Source organism: Sphaeramia orbicularis, chromosome 16 (genome assembly GCF_902148855.1).
Source record: "Sphaeramia orbicularis chromosome 16, fSphaOr1.1, whole genome shotgun sequence".
NCBI lineage: Eukaryota > Metazoa > Chordata > Actinopteri > Kurtiformes > Apogonidae > Sphaeramia > Sphaeramia orbicularis.
This window is the reverse complement of record NC_043972.1, coordinates 21156130-21171785: the sequence shown is the minus strand read 5'-3', so window position 1 is coordinate 21171785 and position 15656 is coordinate 21156130. Positions and strand designations below refer to the sequence as shown.

Here is a 15656-nt window from a genome sequence, read left to right as displayed (position 1 = left end):
AAATAAGTCAAGGTCACCTATTTTCAATAGGCCTCTGCTCCATAAAAACATGCATCCACAGTATAAATCTGGTTCCGATATCTCAATGCATTCTTCAGAAAATTATTATTATAATTATGTCATTGAATGGACAGACAGACAGACAGACAGACAACAAAATGATTACAATACCCCTTCAGCCAGAAGCTGACCAAGGGCTAAAAATCAAGCGACACAAAGAAAAAGTTAAATGATACATCAGTATGATTGGTTGAGACAGGCTCAGCTGTATCAGAGTTAAGGAACTCAGCTCCAAGTCAGTAACCAGCTGGATTTAACTCAACAAATAGGCAAGAGGCCTCCATTATATAATTTCTACCATCAAGGGGAGAAAAATGACCATTCTAAAGCCGCGTTTCCACTATGTGGAACCAGCTCGACTCGGCTGGAGACCGTTTCCATTACAAGATACTACTGACTTCACAGTACCTGGACGTCATAGCGATGCAGCGCGTTACGTCCGCGTCGTCTGTTCAGAGAGTTGCTGATAAACTCGCTCATTTCGTGTTGTCTCGTCTGAATTTTTACGTCGGCCACCAAAGACTGAATCTCCTCGACCGACCATGGTGTAGTTTTGGGCTGTTATCATGTGGATTAATGTACCGGTATATTTACTGTCCACTTCCCCATCTGTTTTTTGTAAAATGGCGGGTCACAGAGACAACTGTCTGACCAATCAGTGGTCTGCAGTGTGTACACGTCACGTTTTGGTATCTGATCCCCAGTCCTGGAACCTCGGTGGAGGTGATACCAAAAAGTAGTTCTGGGTACCAGATTCCAGGTCCTTTTTCGTAATGGAAATGCAAGAAGGCCGAGTCGAGTCGAGTCGAGCCGATACCATGCAGTGGAAACGGGGCATAAGGCTCCATGACTCACCAGGAGCCTTAGAAAATAATACAACATTAGTTAATATTTAAAGGTGCGGGAGACTTTTGTGACCAATTTTTCATCAAATCTGTAAAACCTCAGTCATAGCCTAGATGTCACGAATCTGTAAGTCTTTCTGTGATTACTCATCTGAATCTCTTGTTTACAAACAGAGCCAGGAGGTAACTTGAGCATCTTTGGAATTTTGTCGCGACGTGTATTGTGGGAAAGGGAGGTTCGCGGCACCACCTGCAGTGGCAGTACAACTGTATGATATTATATGGATGAAACAAACACGACATGGAAACGGCCGAAATGTGGAAACGGTGGAGGAATATGCATAGAGGGAAGGGAGCTCCTGCCGTTTCCGCCTCGTGTCTGCCAGGCGGCTGTGCGAGCCTTCATTTCCCACAATGTTTCTCAAAATTGGTCACGAAAGTCTCCCGCACCTTAAAGAAAAAAAATTTAACCAGTCACCTTAAAAGGATGTTTTCCTCACAAAGCACTAATAATCATGCTTGTTCTTTGCATTAGAAAAAAAATAATGAGATTCTGCCTCTGACCCCTGTCTCCCCCCTCCTCATTTCAGATATGGTTAGGTGCCAGAGTTCCAAGCAGAGGCCAATAAACACACTTCCATCCAAAAAGTAAAACTGTATTTTATTTGTATTTATATATCAATGGAAAAGATCTAATACTATTATCATTAAAATATTTTTTTCTAATCAAACTTGCATGAAATCATAAAATCTATCGTGATCAGAATACTGATCCTGCCTGCACGGTGTTATATTTATAGGGTTTGCTGCATTGAAGTGGTGGGGCCCAAAGTGATATTTTTTCACAGGGCCTCAAATCTGTGTCTACAGTGATTCAAATGTTTCATCTTCTATATGTTCTTGAACACTAACTGATGCAGTAACTGCTCATTTCTTAAACCACCATCGGTTTGATAGGACCTGGACTGTGTTTCAGCAGTAAAAGGTCATGTGGTCTAATGAGTCCAGATTGACCCTGTTCCAGTGTGAAAAGAGAGGTGGATGAAGTGATTACCCATCATGCCTAGTGCTTAAGGTACAGGCCTGTGGGGGCAGTGTTATAATCTGGGGTTGGTTCAGTTGGTCAGGTCTCAATTCAGCAGAAATATGTGTCCAAAAAATTAAGGGAAATAAATGTTGTGACTTTGCATAAGCTTATTAAAGTTAACACTGGAATCAAAGCAAAAGGAAATGTTAGCATGTGAGACTTTTCTGTGTGAGTATGTTTGCACATATTTTGAGGGATGAACTTAAACCGCATTAGCACGCATTCAGAAACAGCCTGGCTAAAGCTCTCCACATACCTCTGCCCAGTTTTCTACTTTTCTGCAGTCTCCATAAATGCCGAAAATGCAGATGAGATGCTCTAGTTTTGTGTGACTGAGCAGCCAGAGGCATCAAACAGTGAATTCAGGTCAGTTCTGAAGGCAAGTGATGCACGTACCTGAGGTGAAGGAGCTGTGTCTGCTAAAATAAGATGTGTGTGAAGGGTCTGCAGTTTATCTGAGGTTTTCATCTGATTGGGTTTCAGTCATGGCCTGCTCAAAGGCTGTGATGAATAAGAAGGTAAACAGGAAGGAAGAACAGGAACAAGGAGGTAAAATACATTCAGCTGAACAGAAGAAAAACATAAAACATGATGAATTAAACATAGAGTCACATTTTTACACAATCGAGTTCTGAAAATAAGTGACAGCTTATGATGGACTCACTGTCACATCCTGAAAAGATTTGTTTTGGTGGTTTCAACAGCGCTTCTTTCAGATAAACCCCAGAGACAATCAAATAATCATATTTGTTCATGAAAAGCTGCCAGCTCTGGAACACTTTACCAACTCAAATCAATCTTGAACAACATCAATAACATTTTTCTCCAGAATGAATGAACTCAAACTGGAACCCAGAGCGCAGACGGCAGAGATGAAGGTTTAGAACAGGCTTTAGTATAAACTATAGAAGTGAGGGGTCTGGAGGTCTCTGAGGAGTCTGGGGTCAAGGATGGGAGGTCGAGGAGGGTTGAAGGTAGAGAGAGGGGAGGGAGAACAGAACCCAACAGAACCGAGAACCATGAGGGTCATGAGTAAAGCAGGAACCAGACAGGGACTGAGCTGGCAGCTCCATTAGGTGGTCTGGGGTCCAGAACCAGGAGGTCCAGGTAAGGAGCAGATAGTAGAAGAACCAGGAGATCAATACTGAGTGGAAGACGGGAATTGTCAAAGACTGGTTCATGTTTATGTTAAAGTGCAAACATGTAGAGAGGAATTGAAGGTATGTTACATTCAAAAAATGTTTATGTGAACAAATGTAACTGAGATGTATGATCACAATATATGTTTTCTTTATATAAAACTAGGAAATTTGGTTTTGTTTGTTTCATTTATTCATTTTAATTACTCTACAGGTGAGTAGTTAACTAATTATAAAAGTGTAGGGAGAGAAAAAAAAGAAAAGAAGAATATTTGTTTGTGCTTGATCCTAAACAGTCGTCTGCTTCATATGGGTCTCAAACTCATTTTAGTTCAGGGGCCACATCCAGTCCAGTATGATCTAAAATGGGCTGGACCGGTAAAATATTAACATAACAACCTATAAATTATGACCAGTCCAAACTTTTGTCTATGAACTAAAATGAATTTGACACCCATGATTGTTAATACCTTCAGTGTAATTTTTACATTTCACTAATTCATCTCACAGACAGAATATGACCCTTTGATGGGCCAGTTTTGGCCCATGGTCCATATGTTGGACACCAGTAAGCTGTGGCTTCGTGTTACTGTCATCCTCCCATATGGTCTAGCGGTTAGGATTCCTGGTTTTCACCCAGGCGGCCCGGGTTCGACTCCCGGTGTGGGAACACTATTTATAGGTGTTGTAATGAGTAGCACACCCTTACATGAAGAAGAGCTTTATCTGTGTTGAGTTTATTAGATCTGTCCATGGCATGCAGGTTTCCTCCGGTTTCTCCTGTCATTAAAAAATAAGTAAAGCGTACTGTATGTTAATTCTGACCTCGGTACTAATGAAGATCTAGAGTTGGTCCCTGAACAGCTTCAATGGCAGCTGACCTTCCTGCTGTGCTAATGCTAATGCTAATGCTAATACTAATACTAATGCTGTGTGTATTAGAATGGGTAAAATGCAGAGACCAAACTTCCAACAGGGATGATAAAGTATGTTAACTTTTACACCTTTACGGTCAATATTGTTTGTTTCTACTGGAAATAACTACTGCACTGAGCTATACTGTGTGAATTTGTCCTGTTGTATAGTGTGATATATTATCAGGGCTCTCAAGTTTTGAACTGAGTTCAGAGTGAGATTTTGGCAGCAGGGGTGGGGGTTTGGTCGGGGTGGGGATGGAGTTCTGATCTGATAAATGACATAAAATCATAGAAATCAAAATCTTTTTTTAATTCACAATTTTTTAGTGCAGGTGTGTGTGTGTGTGTGTGTGTGTGTGTGTGTGTGTGTGTGTGTGTGGGTGTGGGTGTGTGTGTGTGCATGCATGCTTGTGTGGGAGATAGCCTAATGGTAGTGTTGTTTATTGTACTTCGGGGAGATCAGTGTGACAGGTGTCCTCTTCTGGAACATTGTTGTAGCAAGAATATCTAAATCTTACCCGGATACAGCAATTCTGTTTTTTGATTGGCTGTTTGGTAGCTCTATTCTTTTGTATTTGATTAGCTGATGTGTGGCAAGCACCTTCTGAACTCTACAGGGAACCCACTTGATTCCTACATGTTCCACTGCTATAAAAAATAGCGGTGCAACTTGGTGGGCATTATCCTGGTAAGTCCTCTGAGAAATACAAGGTGTGGAGTGTGAGTGTGTGAACGGGTTGAAATGTGTGTCTCATGCCCATTGTGTGAGACTTGAGAGCCCTGCATTATTATGGATAAAAAACTGTGACCTATCGTGGTCCTAAAAAGACAACATGGGGCAAATTGGTCTCATACACCAGGAGATTTTGTATTTTCATGATGAAGCAGAGTAGGATATTTAGAACAACCCTGTGTGATGAAATTCAATAGATAAACCAATGTTGCTGTCTCTAATAAAAGGTGTTCACAGTCTGATAAACCTTGTTCATTTTCCAACAGGAACTTAAGCCTTATATTTTACCTGTTCTATCTGTTCAGAGGTTTTGGACTCACATAGGGGCGGTGAATTGGACTTTCAGACTCTAATCATTACACCCTCAGCCTCCTTCTGACTTCGAAGCATATTACAGAACCATGCAATGGATGGAGTTAGACTCACAGCAAGAGTATAGTTACACTTATATTCACACTATGTTTAGGGATTTATATGCACTTTGCAGACCCAGGACACGCTGGAGGGATTCGATGTCTTCCCTGGCCTGGAAACGCCTTGGTGTCCCACTGGGGGAAATAGTGGCAGTGGAAGGACACAGGGAAGTCTGAGTGTGTCTGCTACACCAGTGACCTGGACCTGGAAAAGAAGATGAATGGATATACAGGGTGTCCCATAAGTCTCCATACATAGGAGACATAATACATATGTTTCTAACATGTATTTCTTTATATTTCTTCTTTATAGTTCTTCAGCAGTGGAGGACATGCATTGAAATGTGTTCCTGACAAAATGGCAGTCATATAGAGCATATTATATAAACAAAAATGGTTTATGTCAAGAAACGTTTATTTTTCCTATGTATGGAGACTTATGGGACACCCTGTATATCAGTGGCGGCTGCTCGTCTTTCAGACAGGGGAAGCTCATTGTCGGCTTACATAAAAAAAAAAAAAAAAAAGTCAAGTTATTTAAACATAAATTCGGCCCTCCATTCCTTTTTAAGAAAATGGTCAGTGACCTTATCGTACCAACTAAACAAGAAAACGCTGAAATTATGTTAAATTGAAACAAGGAAGTACAATGAGTGTGTTTTATTTACAGTGCAAGAAATGAACAAGTAATTTCGTAGTGGTTTCTGTCTTGATTTCACAGTAGAATGCACGACGGTATTAAACTGAACTGAGTCAGTGAAGGAGTAGATCTCAAAATACCTGTCAATCAAACGGGATTCCGCCTTTCGACTGATCCTCCAATCAGCACGTGGAATCCTGGCGTCCAGCCCGGCCGAGCTCCGCCCACAGCTCCATTCACCCCCAGAGACGCCGGGCGTCCGGGGGCGGGACAACATGGTGGCATTTATCCAATTACCGTCCAGTTTTGAGGCAGTGAAAAAAACTGTTCCACTCAGTCCCACTGAAGTGCATGGACACCGGGCGTCTACGAGCAAATGCACTGAGCAGAGATCGAATGAGAAAACAGCGCAATGGGAATGTATGAGAAGTGAACTACATCGAGTCTGTTGATTTGTGATGAAGCTGATTCTGAACGAACTTGTCTTTGAGATGAACGTGTTCTAACACATTTGTAGTCAATGAAATGTCAACACAACTGTACATATCTGACCATTTAATTTTCGTAATTTTAGGGGAAGCCGGGCTTCCCTTGCAGTCTATGAGAAATCACCACTGACATATATTCATTTTATGTCATTTTTGTTCTAATTAAACAGCAGCAATATGACACTAAATGACATGGGCTGGTACACTGCATGAAGTGACAGATTTCCCTCAGTTTTAACATCGTTGTAAACACTTGAAATTAGACGTTAATCGCCATGTGATGATATGCACTGACGTTAAAACAAGCCCTGTAAAAACAGGCCTAATGAAAGGAAATCTGAATCCAAATGTTTCTATATTTATTCTCCCTGAAGAAAAGCAGTCATCGTGTTTAATCCTGACATGTTTGAAAGCCTACGGGTTAAAACATGAGGTGAATCCGAGTCCCTTTAAAACAGTGTAAAGACCATTCAGAGTGTGTTCATTTGTGTCTTTCCTTTTTTCACGCCTTGTGATCACCAGAGCATCTCTCTGCTGTCGCCTTCAGTCATAACAGTTTACTCCTCAGCTGTTTTATTTCTCTGCAGGGCTTCCTCTTCATCGGCTCTGACCAAACTCTGCAGCAAATAAACACACATCCCTCACTATAAGTATTTTAGGCTGCTGCAGGTTCTTGGACAGATTTGCAATAAAAAACACTTAAGGTAAAGACAGCAAAGACTGAAACAACAAAGATACACATCCTTGATCTGTTTCACTAACATTCACACATTTGTTTATGTCACATTTATGTCTGCAAATACAACAGAAGTCGAAATTTCCTCAAATGTATTTACAGTTTTGGAGGAAAAGGGTATTTTTGCACAGCTACACATTTCAGTGCATTCAGTCTAAAATAAAATGAAGAATTTTACATTAAAGCACCAAGTGTCAGCTTTATTTATGTAGGATTACAGAAAGAAATGTGTGGGTGCTTAGAGCGCTCATCCAGTCTGCTTAAGACATAATAAACCACTACAGAGAAACAGAATAGACGCTTTTTGGCCTAAAAAGTTAAATAGCATCAACTGTCACGTTTTCCATTGTCATGTAAAAAAACCCAGAATGTGTGAATCTCCAAATATACTGTACATCATTGGTGAAGTTAAACTGTTGGAATCCAGATGTTTCCTGGTTTTACTACCTGAGCAGCCATGGTTTTAAGTTTCTACATCAAATCTGGAAAAGCTGCGGTGACAGATCCACAACGAGGATGCAATGATAAACACAAACAACGAAATAATGCACATCTATTCAAACCATCAGCGATAAGAAATGACCACTCATGTCTATTAAAATGTGTTTCCATTTATGCCACAAACTTTATGTGTCATAGATGGAGAAATGGTTATGTCACCCATTGGTTTCTGAACTACAGTTTTGAAGCCAGTAATTGTTGCCATGTTGGCTTTTGGAGCCAGAAGTGATCGTATTTGGACAAAAGGGGCAGGACTACACAAGCATGAGGGGTGAGTGAGCAAAAAAATAGCTTACTATCTCCATAAAGAGGTAAACTTCATTATGTTCATCAGTGGAGAAATTCATCAAACATTGCAAAAGTCCAACTTGGCAGGCAAATAAGCTGTCAGTCAAAACTTTTATAGAGAACTGAAGTCCCGCCCCTCTTGCCCTATTTTTGTCATGAGTTTTTCTACATAAAACACAAAAAAGACAAAAAGTAACCTTTTTCATAACATGGTTGATTTTTACAAGTGCTATTATTACAACTAAAGATAACTAATATTGTTGCACAGAATGGTTGTCACATCATAACAACAATGTGGAGTTTTGTTAGAAAATGACAAATGACACAAATATGTTTAAGACAAAAACCAAACCAAAGGAATAAAAGATAATTGTCATGTTTGTCATGTGTGATTCACCGATGAATTCATCAATCTTTTCTATGTGTTATTGTTTCATCCAGTTTGATTTAAATAAGAGTTGGTTTTGTAAAGACATGTGATGATACAATATGAAAATATTCAAAATGATCACATGACTGACAGAGATTTCCTCTTTTTCATCTTGTTACTTTATTTACTTCATTTTCATCTTGTTGCATCGTTTACGACTCCGGCCTCTTCTCTGGATTTCACTTGGTTTTATTGAGGTCAGTATTCACAACCTCTGTCACAGAATTGTAATGTTCCAGTGAAAGCAGCGCCACATTCCAGTTTGGGAAACAGAATTATCACATTAACCAGTAGTTTGTATTTTATAATATTTACTTGGCCTTTTCAGTGACTAATCAGTCTGTCATGTTCAACCTTTTGCTCTGTTTTTTGTTGGCTGTGTTGAGCCACTTCACAAACCCATTCAAACCTCCAGCGTGAAAAAGCGTCTCATGAAATTCAGAGCTGTGTCACCTTGTTTCCTCCTGACTCACTCATCTCCTCTGGTTTTAAGTCTTCTAGCCGTTGGCCTGTCCCGTCGCTGCTGTTTCCTCTGGGACCTGAATCCATCCCATTCTGCTCTGCTTCCTGAGTAACGTGTCACTTCAATGAGGACAAACGCCACCAGACAGGTTTTCTACGGGTCTCTGAATTTAAAAAAAAAAAAAAAGAAAGAAAGAAACACTACAGGAAGAACGCAGGAGGAGGTGACTTTGAACCAAATAATTCACAGTTCGTTTGTTCTCAGGAAGTAGAACGTCTTTACTATGACTTTTGCAACATGTTTAAGTTGAATGTAGCTAAAATAGATATTTCCAATATTGTAGTCTTGTGCTTTACAGCTCCTTAAATATTCCTTATTTTTCCTCTGGCACAAATAAGAGTCAATACAGTTTTGAGCTTGTAATATAAACTTCAAAAGTTTGAAATTGAAAATCAACTTTTATGAAACTATATCACCACCTTTTCTGAAATAGTTGCCAAAGTCACTTTTTCAGATTTTTAAGGAAACACAAAAAGACGAAACAAGAAATGGAGTATTTTATGATTTAGGCCACAGGTGTCAAACATGCGGCCCGGGGGCCAAAACCAGCCCGCCAAAGGTTCCAATCCGGCCCGCAGGATGAATTTGCAAAGTGCAGAAGATATTAACAGTCAAGGGTGTCAAACTCGGAAATAATAGCATAATAACCTAGGAATAATGACTCCAAATTTTCTTCTTGGTTTAAAGTGAAAAAAATAATATGACATTATGCCTATAAATAATAGCGACACCAATTTTTTCTCTTTGATTTATTGCAAAGAACATTAAATTCTGATATCCTTTAATAATAAAATGTCAATAAAAAATAAATAATTATAAATAATAAAATAAAATTAACAATATTCTGCCTGTTTTGTGCCTTGGTAGGTCTGATCTGTAATGCACTTGTATAAATCATAAGTTGAGGCATAATATTGATCAAATTTTTCTTATTATTATTTCTTCTTATTTTTCTTCAGAAATTTCTGTTTTTTCAGGTTATTCACATGCTTTTTGTTTGGATAGTCTGTAAAATGTAAATGTTTTTCATAATTTAATGTTATTTTTTTGCATTAAAAAAAATTTGGAGTACTCATTATTTCTAGGCTACTATGCCATTATTTTACTGGTCCGGCCCACTGGAGATCAAATTGGGCTGAATGTGGCCCCTGAAGGAAAATGGGTTTGACACCCCTGATTTAGGCAATTTTTTTTTTTTTTAATCAAAAAATGATGTAGACAATTATTTTGGGACAGTGACAATATGACAAATCTGCATGACTTTGTGCTCATGTAGAAAAGAAAAAATCATGAAAATCTAATCCATCTGTCTGAATCTGCCCTGTGATTGGGTAGTTTGGTTCTGTTCTGTGTGGTCTTTTGATGCATTTCCAATTACATACATTATGCATTTTGACATTATACTTTCTAACATGTTTATGGAAATACAAATGTCAAAACTAAAAAAAAAAAAAAAAAAAAAAAAATGAAGAAAACATTGTTATGGTGGCTTGTGGTGGTTTTTAGTTTGTTTGAAACCAAGCTAATGCTAATAATGGGAAATGAAGTCTGATGGTAAACATTTAACTCATGTGACTAATTCTCTGGTGTCTTTTCCAGAATAAACAATACTCTTCTTCTTCAACAATCATCTGTTTTGCAGAGCAGTGTAACGGCATCTTCTGACAACACGGCACAGTCTAGTTCATTTACCCTTAACACATAATTTTGTCCCTTTTCAAAGCTGCCGTCTTCTCTCTTGTGATCATAATTACAGCTGTCAATCATATATTTAGCCCCTATCTGTCTGAAAACACAGACAAATGGCAAAAACCCTTCATCACAGGGTAGGTTTTCTAAAGCCTGAAAAAACAGCCCAGAAAACTTGTGGAAGTGTTATTTCCTCTCAGGCCACTTGAATTACAACATATTTAAAAAGAGTTATGGAGTTTTTGCCCAATGATAGCAAAAAATGTCATGTACTGGAGCTTTAATGCAACCCTAATATTTTGTAGCATACTACTGGAAGGTCTCAGAGCATCTGTCTGTCTGTCTGTCTGTGCAACTGCACGGTTCTGAGAAGTTGAGACATTTTTAACTGGCCAGTTTGGTACCTACAGTTGAGGAATAGTCGTCCCTTGTAAATGTTAAATTTCTTTTTTCTTTAAAATTCCCTTTTAAGTCAAGAGGGACTGATTTGATTCATGTTGCTCAGCAGTTGCCAGGAGGAGGGAAAGGAAGCAGCGTTGCATGACAGGAAATGAAGTCAAAAACAGGAACAACACATTTTTTGTCAAGGAAGAGACTAGCAAAAATGGCAAGTTGATAGGACCAATATTTTGGGAGATATTAGTAATTCTGGAGTACAGTACCCTTACAATCACATTGCTATACCCATGACAGATAACGGGAAGCACAGTACCACGATGCATGATGGGAAATGAAGTAAAAAACAGGAACAACGCATTTATTAATTTCAATCCCTAGATATTGGTATTAATAAAGGAATTGTTGTTTAAAGAATGATTTACCAAACAATTTTTATGTCAGTACTTATAAAATATAGACTAACATCTTTTCCCAAAAGTCAGCTCTCCCCAGGATAAAAGCTACTACATCTAGAACTCGTGGTTTGCCGAGTCAACTGTCTGTCCATCCATCCATCCATCCTCTTCCGCTTTGTCTGGGGCCGGGTCGCGGGGGTAATAGCCTAAGCAGGGATGCCCAGACTTCCCTCTCCCCAGACTTCCCTCTCTCCAGGCACCCCCTCCAGCTCCACCTCCACCTCCGGGTCAACCACTTTTAACATAAATATGTTAGTTTCACAAGAAACTCTGAACTGAGCAGGAACTGAAAATATTAAGTTTGAAAGATCTGTAAAACGGCTCCAAAATAAAAGAAAGTGCAATTTGACTTTTTTTCAGGTTTCACAAAAAAATAATCAAAAACCATCACACAAACCCATTGAAAACAAGCGATTCAGGGTCATACAGCTTTTAAATATTAGCTTGAGCAAAAAAAAAAAATGCTTTGCAAGAGTTTATCCGTGCTAAAAATTTCTAGCACTTAGAATCAAAGATAAAGTTTGACGTCTTTGTGGGGAATATAATATGCCTTATTTCAGTTAAAGGATTGAAGTAGCACTCATATTCCCATCTACATTTCTTTTTGACAACACAGACCAGTTAATATTATGTTACTACTGTATTCTTTTGCTCCTATTTGTCCTTGAAGGCAAATATTAGCATTTTATAATATTCTTAAAATAATCCAGCAGTCATATTTACACTAGTTATACAAGGCAAAAGTTGGCTTTGCTTCTGGTCTGAACATAGTATAATAACAACAGTTTAGTATGAATGTTTTACCATAAACTAGTTCCCAGTAGTGTTTTTAAGACCAATAAAATCAGGGCGCACGTATGTAGATTGTACTGTTTAATGGATGAAGCTACAGGATTTGTTGATAATTAAAGAACGTAAAATCAGTGTACTGACCCTTTAGCCAAGAACTTGAGAAAATAGTTAAATGAAAGACAAAATGCCCTAATTACCTGTTGGGGTGTTTTTATTTCATATTTCATCAGCGTTTGGAGCATAATGATTAAATAAATGAGTTATTTCACAAGCAGAGTGTCTATAAGTGTCTCCGCTGTGTTCAAAGGGTTTTATTCACACGTCAGCTGCTCAGAAATAACGACCACACTGGAGAACCCCCCGAGGGAACACCACAACATACGGTTTATATGTCTGCACAGACCATTCCTGCTTTCCCAGAATTCCCCGTCTGGGACATCTCATTAACCCAGTTCTGTTAGAGAGAAGATGCTGGACGATCCAAGGACGAAGCTGCAGGTACGGAAACGAGGCCAGGAGCTCATTCATCACCTCCCCGTCTCCTCAGGACATAATGAAACTGAATCCAGTATGAAGTGGGTCAGTTCATACAGCTGAGGTCAAAGGTCACATACAGCTTTTATGCAGGCATCAAACTCAGCATTCACTCTTCTGAACAGTACATGTGAATATATATTCCCTCTGTTGGCTCAGTTAGTCCAAGCAGTTTAATCTGAAGTGAAATTTGAGAATCAAAGTAGATAAAATGTTAAGTTTCAGATTTTATTTTCTTGATCACATGATTGTTATGGAAGTGAACGTCTTCCAGGTTGAAATAAAAAAAAAAAAGGATAAATATCACATTATATCATGAAAGATTTCTTGTCATAGAAGGACATTTTCATACTACATCAAGATATTTTCACATTATAATAAAACACATCTCATGAGATAACAAGAAATGTTTATCTTATTATAACATACAAACTTGTATACACAATATGGACAAAAGTATTGGGACACATTGAATTCTGACTAATTTCTAACACGATACTGGTCATAACTTTAATATTTTCAGAAATATCTTTGTAAAAATTTTTACAAATGCTTTCTTTTTATTTAATTGTACTCGACATTGAATTCATCATTTATCATTACAAGTCTTCTAAGAGTTCTACCTGGGCAAACAAGCTGAATTTGCATTTCAACAGGTTTGACTCTGTCCTGACTCCAACCCCCACCCATTCAGGCCCCTCTTCACACCCCTCTAATATTGGGACCCCTCCCCCCTGCTGTTACCATCGACACCTCAGCTCCAATCACACTTCTCTGTCCTGGCTCCAGCCCCCACCCTTTCATGTCCCTACTTTCATCCCTGCCCCCCGTCACAGAAGACCCCCTCCAGTCACCTCCTGCCCCCCTCTCCATCCTTATGGACTAGGTGAGGTGGGAGCTCCAGAAGACAAAGGCCAGGAAAGCCACAGGCCCAGACGGTATCTGCTCCAGGCTGCTCAGGGAACGTGCAGAGCTGCTCTGTGAGGTGCTTCTGTACCTGTTCAACCTGAGCCTCAGAGAGTCCCAGTCCTGTGGAAGACCTCCTGTGTGGTTCCGGTTCCTACAAAGCCCACCCCAGTGAACTGAACCACTACAGACCTGTCGCCTTGACCTCCCACCTCATGAAGACCATGGAGAGGATCATCCTCCACCACTTCCGCTCCCAGGTGAGCTCTGCGCTGGACCCTCTGCAGTTCGCCAACCATCTGGGTGGATGACGCTGTCATCTACCTGCTGCACCGGGTCCTTTCTCACCTGGAGTCTCCTGGGGGCACTGTGAGAGTCATGTTCTTTGACTTCTCCAGTGCTTTCTACACCATCCAGCCGTCGCTGCTGTGGGGGAAGATGGAGGAGGCAGGCGTGGACCAACACCTGGCTGCATGGACCACCATCTACCTCACTGACAGACCACAGTATGTGAGACCACACAAGTGTGTATCAGATGTGGTAGTCTGCAACACAGGGACCCCCCAGGGGACAGTGCTCTCACCGTTTTTGTTCACATTATACACATCTGACTTTACATACAATACCAGACACCGTCACCTGCAGAAGTTCTCTGATGACACCGCCATTGTTGGCTGTGTGTCTGAAGGGAACGAACAGGAATACAGGGGGTCATCACACACTTCATGTACCCCCCCACCCCCATATCAAACCATGTACATGTGCAACCACAATGTAAATAATGTAAATATGTAAATAATATTTAAAATTTTAAGCTCAAATGTTAAAAATTCTAATTCTTTATTAATATAAATATTTATATCAATACCAAATTTCTCATTTTCCATTACATTTCATTCTTCACTTGTGTTTTTTTTTCTACCTGTCTTTTTTGTGTGTCTCTTGTGTGTTGTATGTTGCTGCTGTTAACTGTGAAACTTCCCCATGGTGGGATCAGTAAACTCTTCTGTTCTGTTCTGTTCTGTTCTGTTCTGTTCTGTTCTGTTCTCTTCTCTTCTGTTCTGTTCTGTTCTGTTCTGTTCTGTTCTGTTCTCTTCTGTTCTGTTCTGTTCTGTTCTCTTCTCTTCTCTTCTCTTCTCTTCTCTTCTCTTCTCTTCTCTTCTCTTCTCTTCCAGCATTTATGACACCTATAAACATTTGTTTTTTATAAATGTCTATTGTTAAACTGTGAACTTAATACTTAAGGAAAAGGTAATAAATATGCAAAATGTTTTAATGAGGTCATGTTCAAAGGATGATGAGAATAATCCAGACATGTGAACAGAGCTTCTGTCAACAAAGTCCTGAGACCAAAGTTTAACTATTTTTTGCATTGGTAAACGCTCCAGCTCCAGGGTGCGAAGGCTGTGTTGTCTGTGAGAGCTGAATCATTAGGTGCTGCTGCTGCTGGTGCTGCTGCTGCTGCTGATGATGATGATGAAGATGTGAGCGGGAGATTCTCTCCAGACGTCTGGACACTTTGTTCGTTGTGTCAAACGGTGAAACTGGAGTCTACAGACAGTTTGCAGAAGGAGCTGAGGAGACGCTCATCATTCTGTCAGAAACAAGCTGCAGCTCACTGTTACCTTGAAGCTGGAGTGTGAACGTCTGGTGGAAGATTTACTAACATGTATAGAAGTAAAACAGAGGTGAAAAATAGAGGTTATGAAACAGAGACATTCATAACATTAACTCATTCACAGAAAAGTAAATAACAGTTGCCGACAATGTTATAAAAAGAAGAAAAAAGGATAATGTTTTGCAAGATTTTCCAGAAAACCTGCAAAGAATGAGTGGTTTTCCATCCACTACAAGTATTAAATGCTGGTTCTTTATCATCCGCATCATCATCATGACTTACAATTTTACCATTTTAATAGAGTAAGTTAGTTTGTTTTCCATAATCCATATTTTATATCTGAGCTGCTGGATATCTTGAATTTCCTCCATGCGGAAAAATAGAGTATCTTCTATTGTATTGTATTGTATTGTATTGTATTGTATTGTATTGTATTGTATTGTATTCTCTTCTCTTCTCTTCT

At 39.4% G+C, this 15656-nt stretch overlaps 1 non-coding gene across 1 annotated transcript; it reads left to right on the top strand.

The window, feature by feature from the left end:
- The first annotated feature begins 3729 nt into the window (after positions 1-3729).
- On the top strand, positions 3730-3801 carry trnae-uuc (transfer RNA glutamic acid (anticodon UUC)). Its single transcript has one exon. It is a non-coding gene; the product is annotated as a tRNA-Glu (tRNA).
- The last annotated feature ends 11855 nt before the right edge of the window (positions 3802-15656 follow it).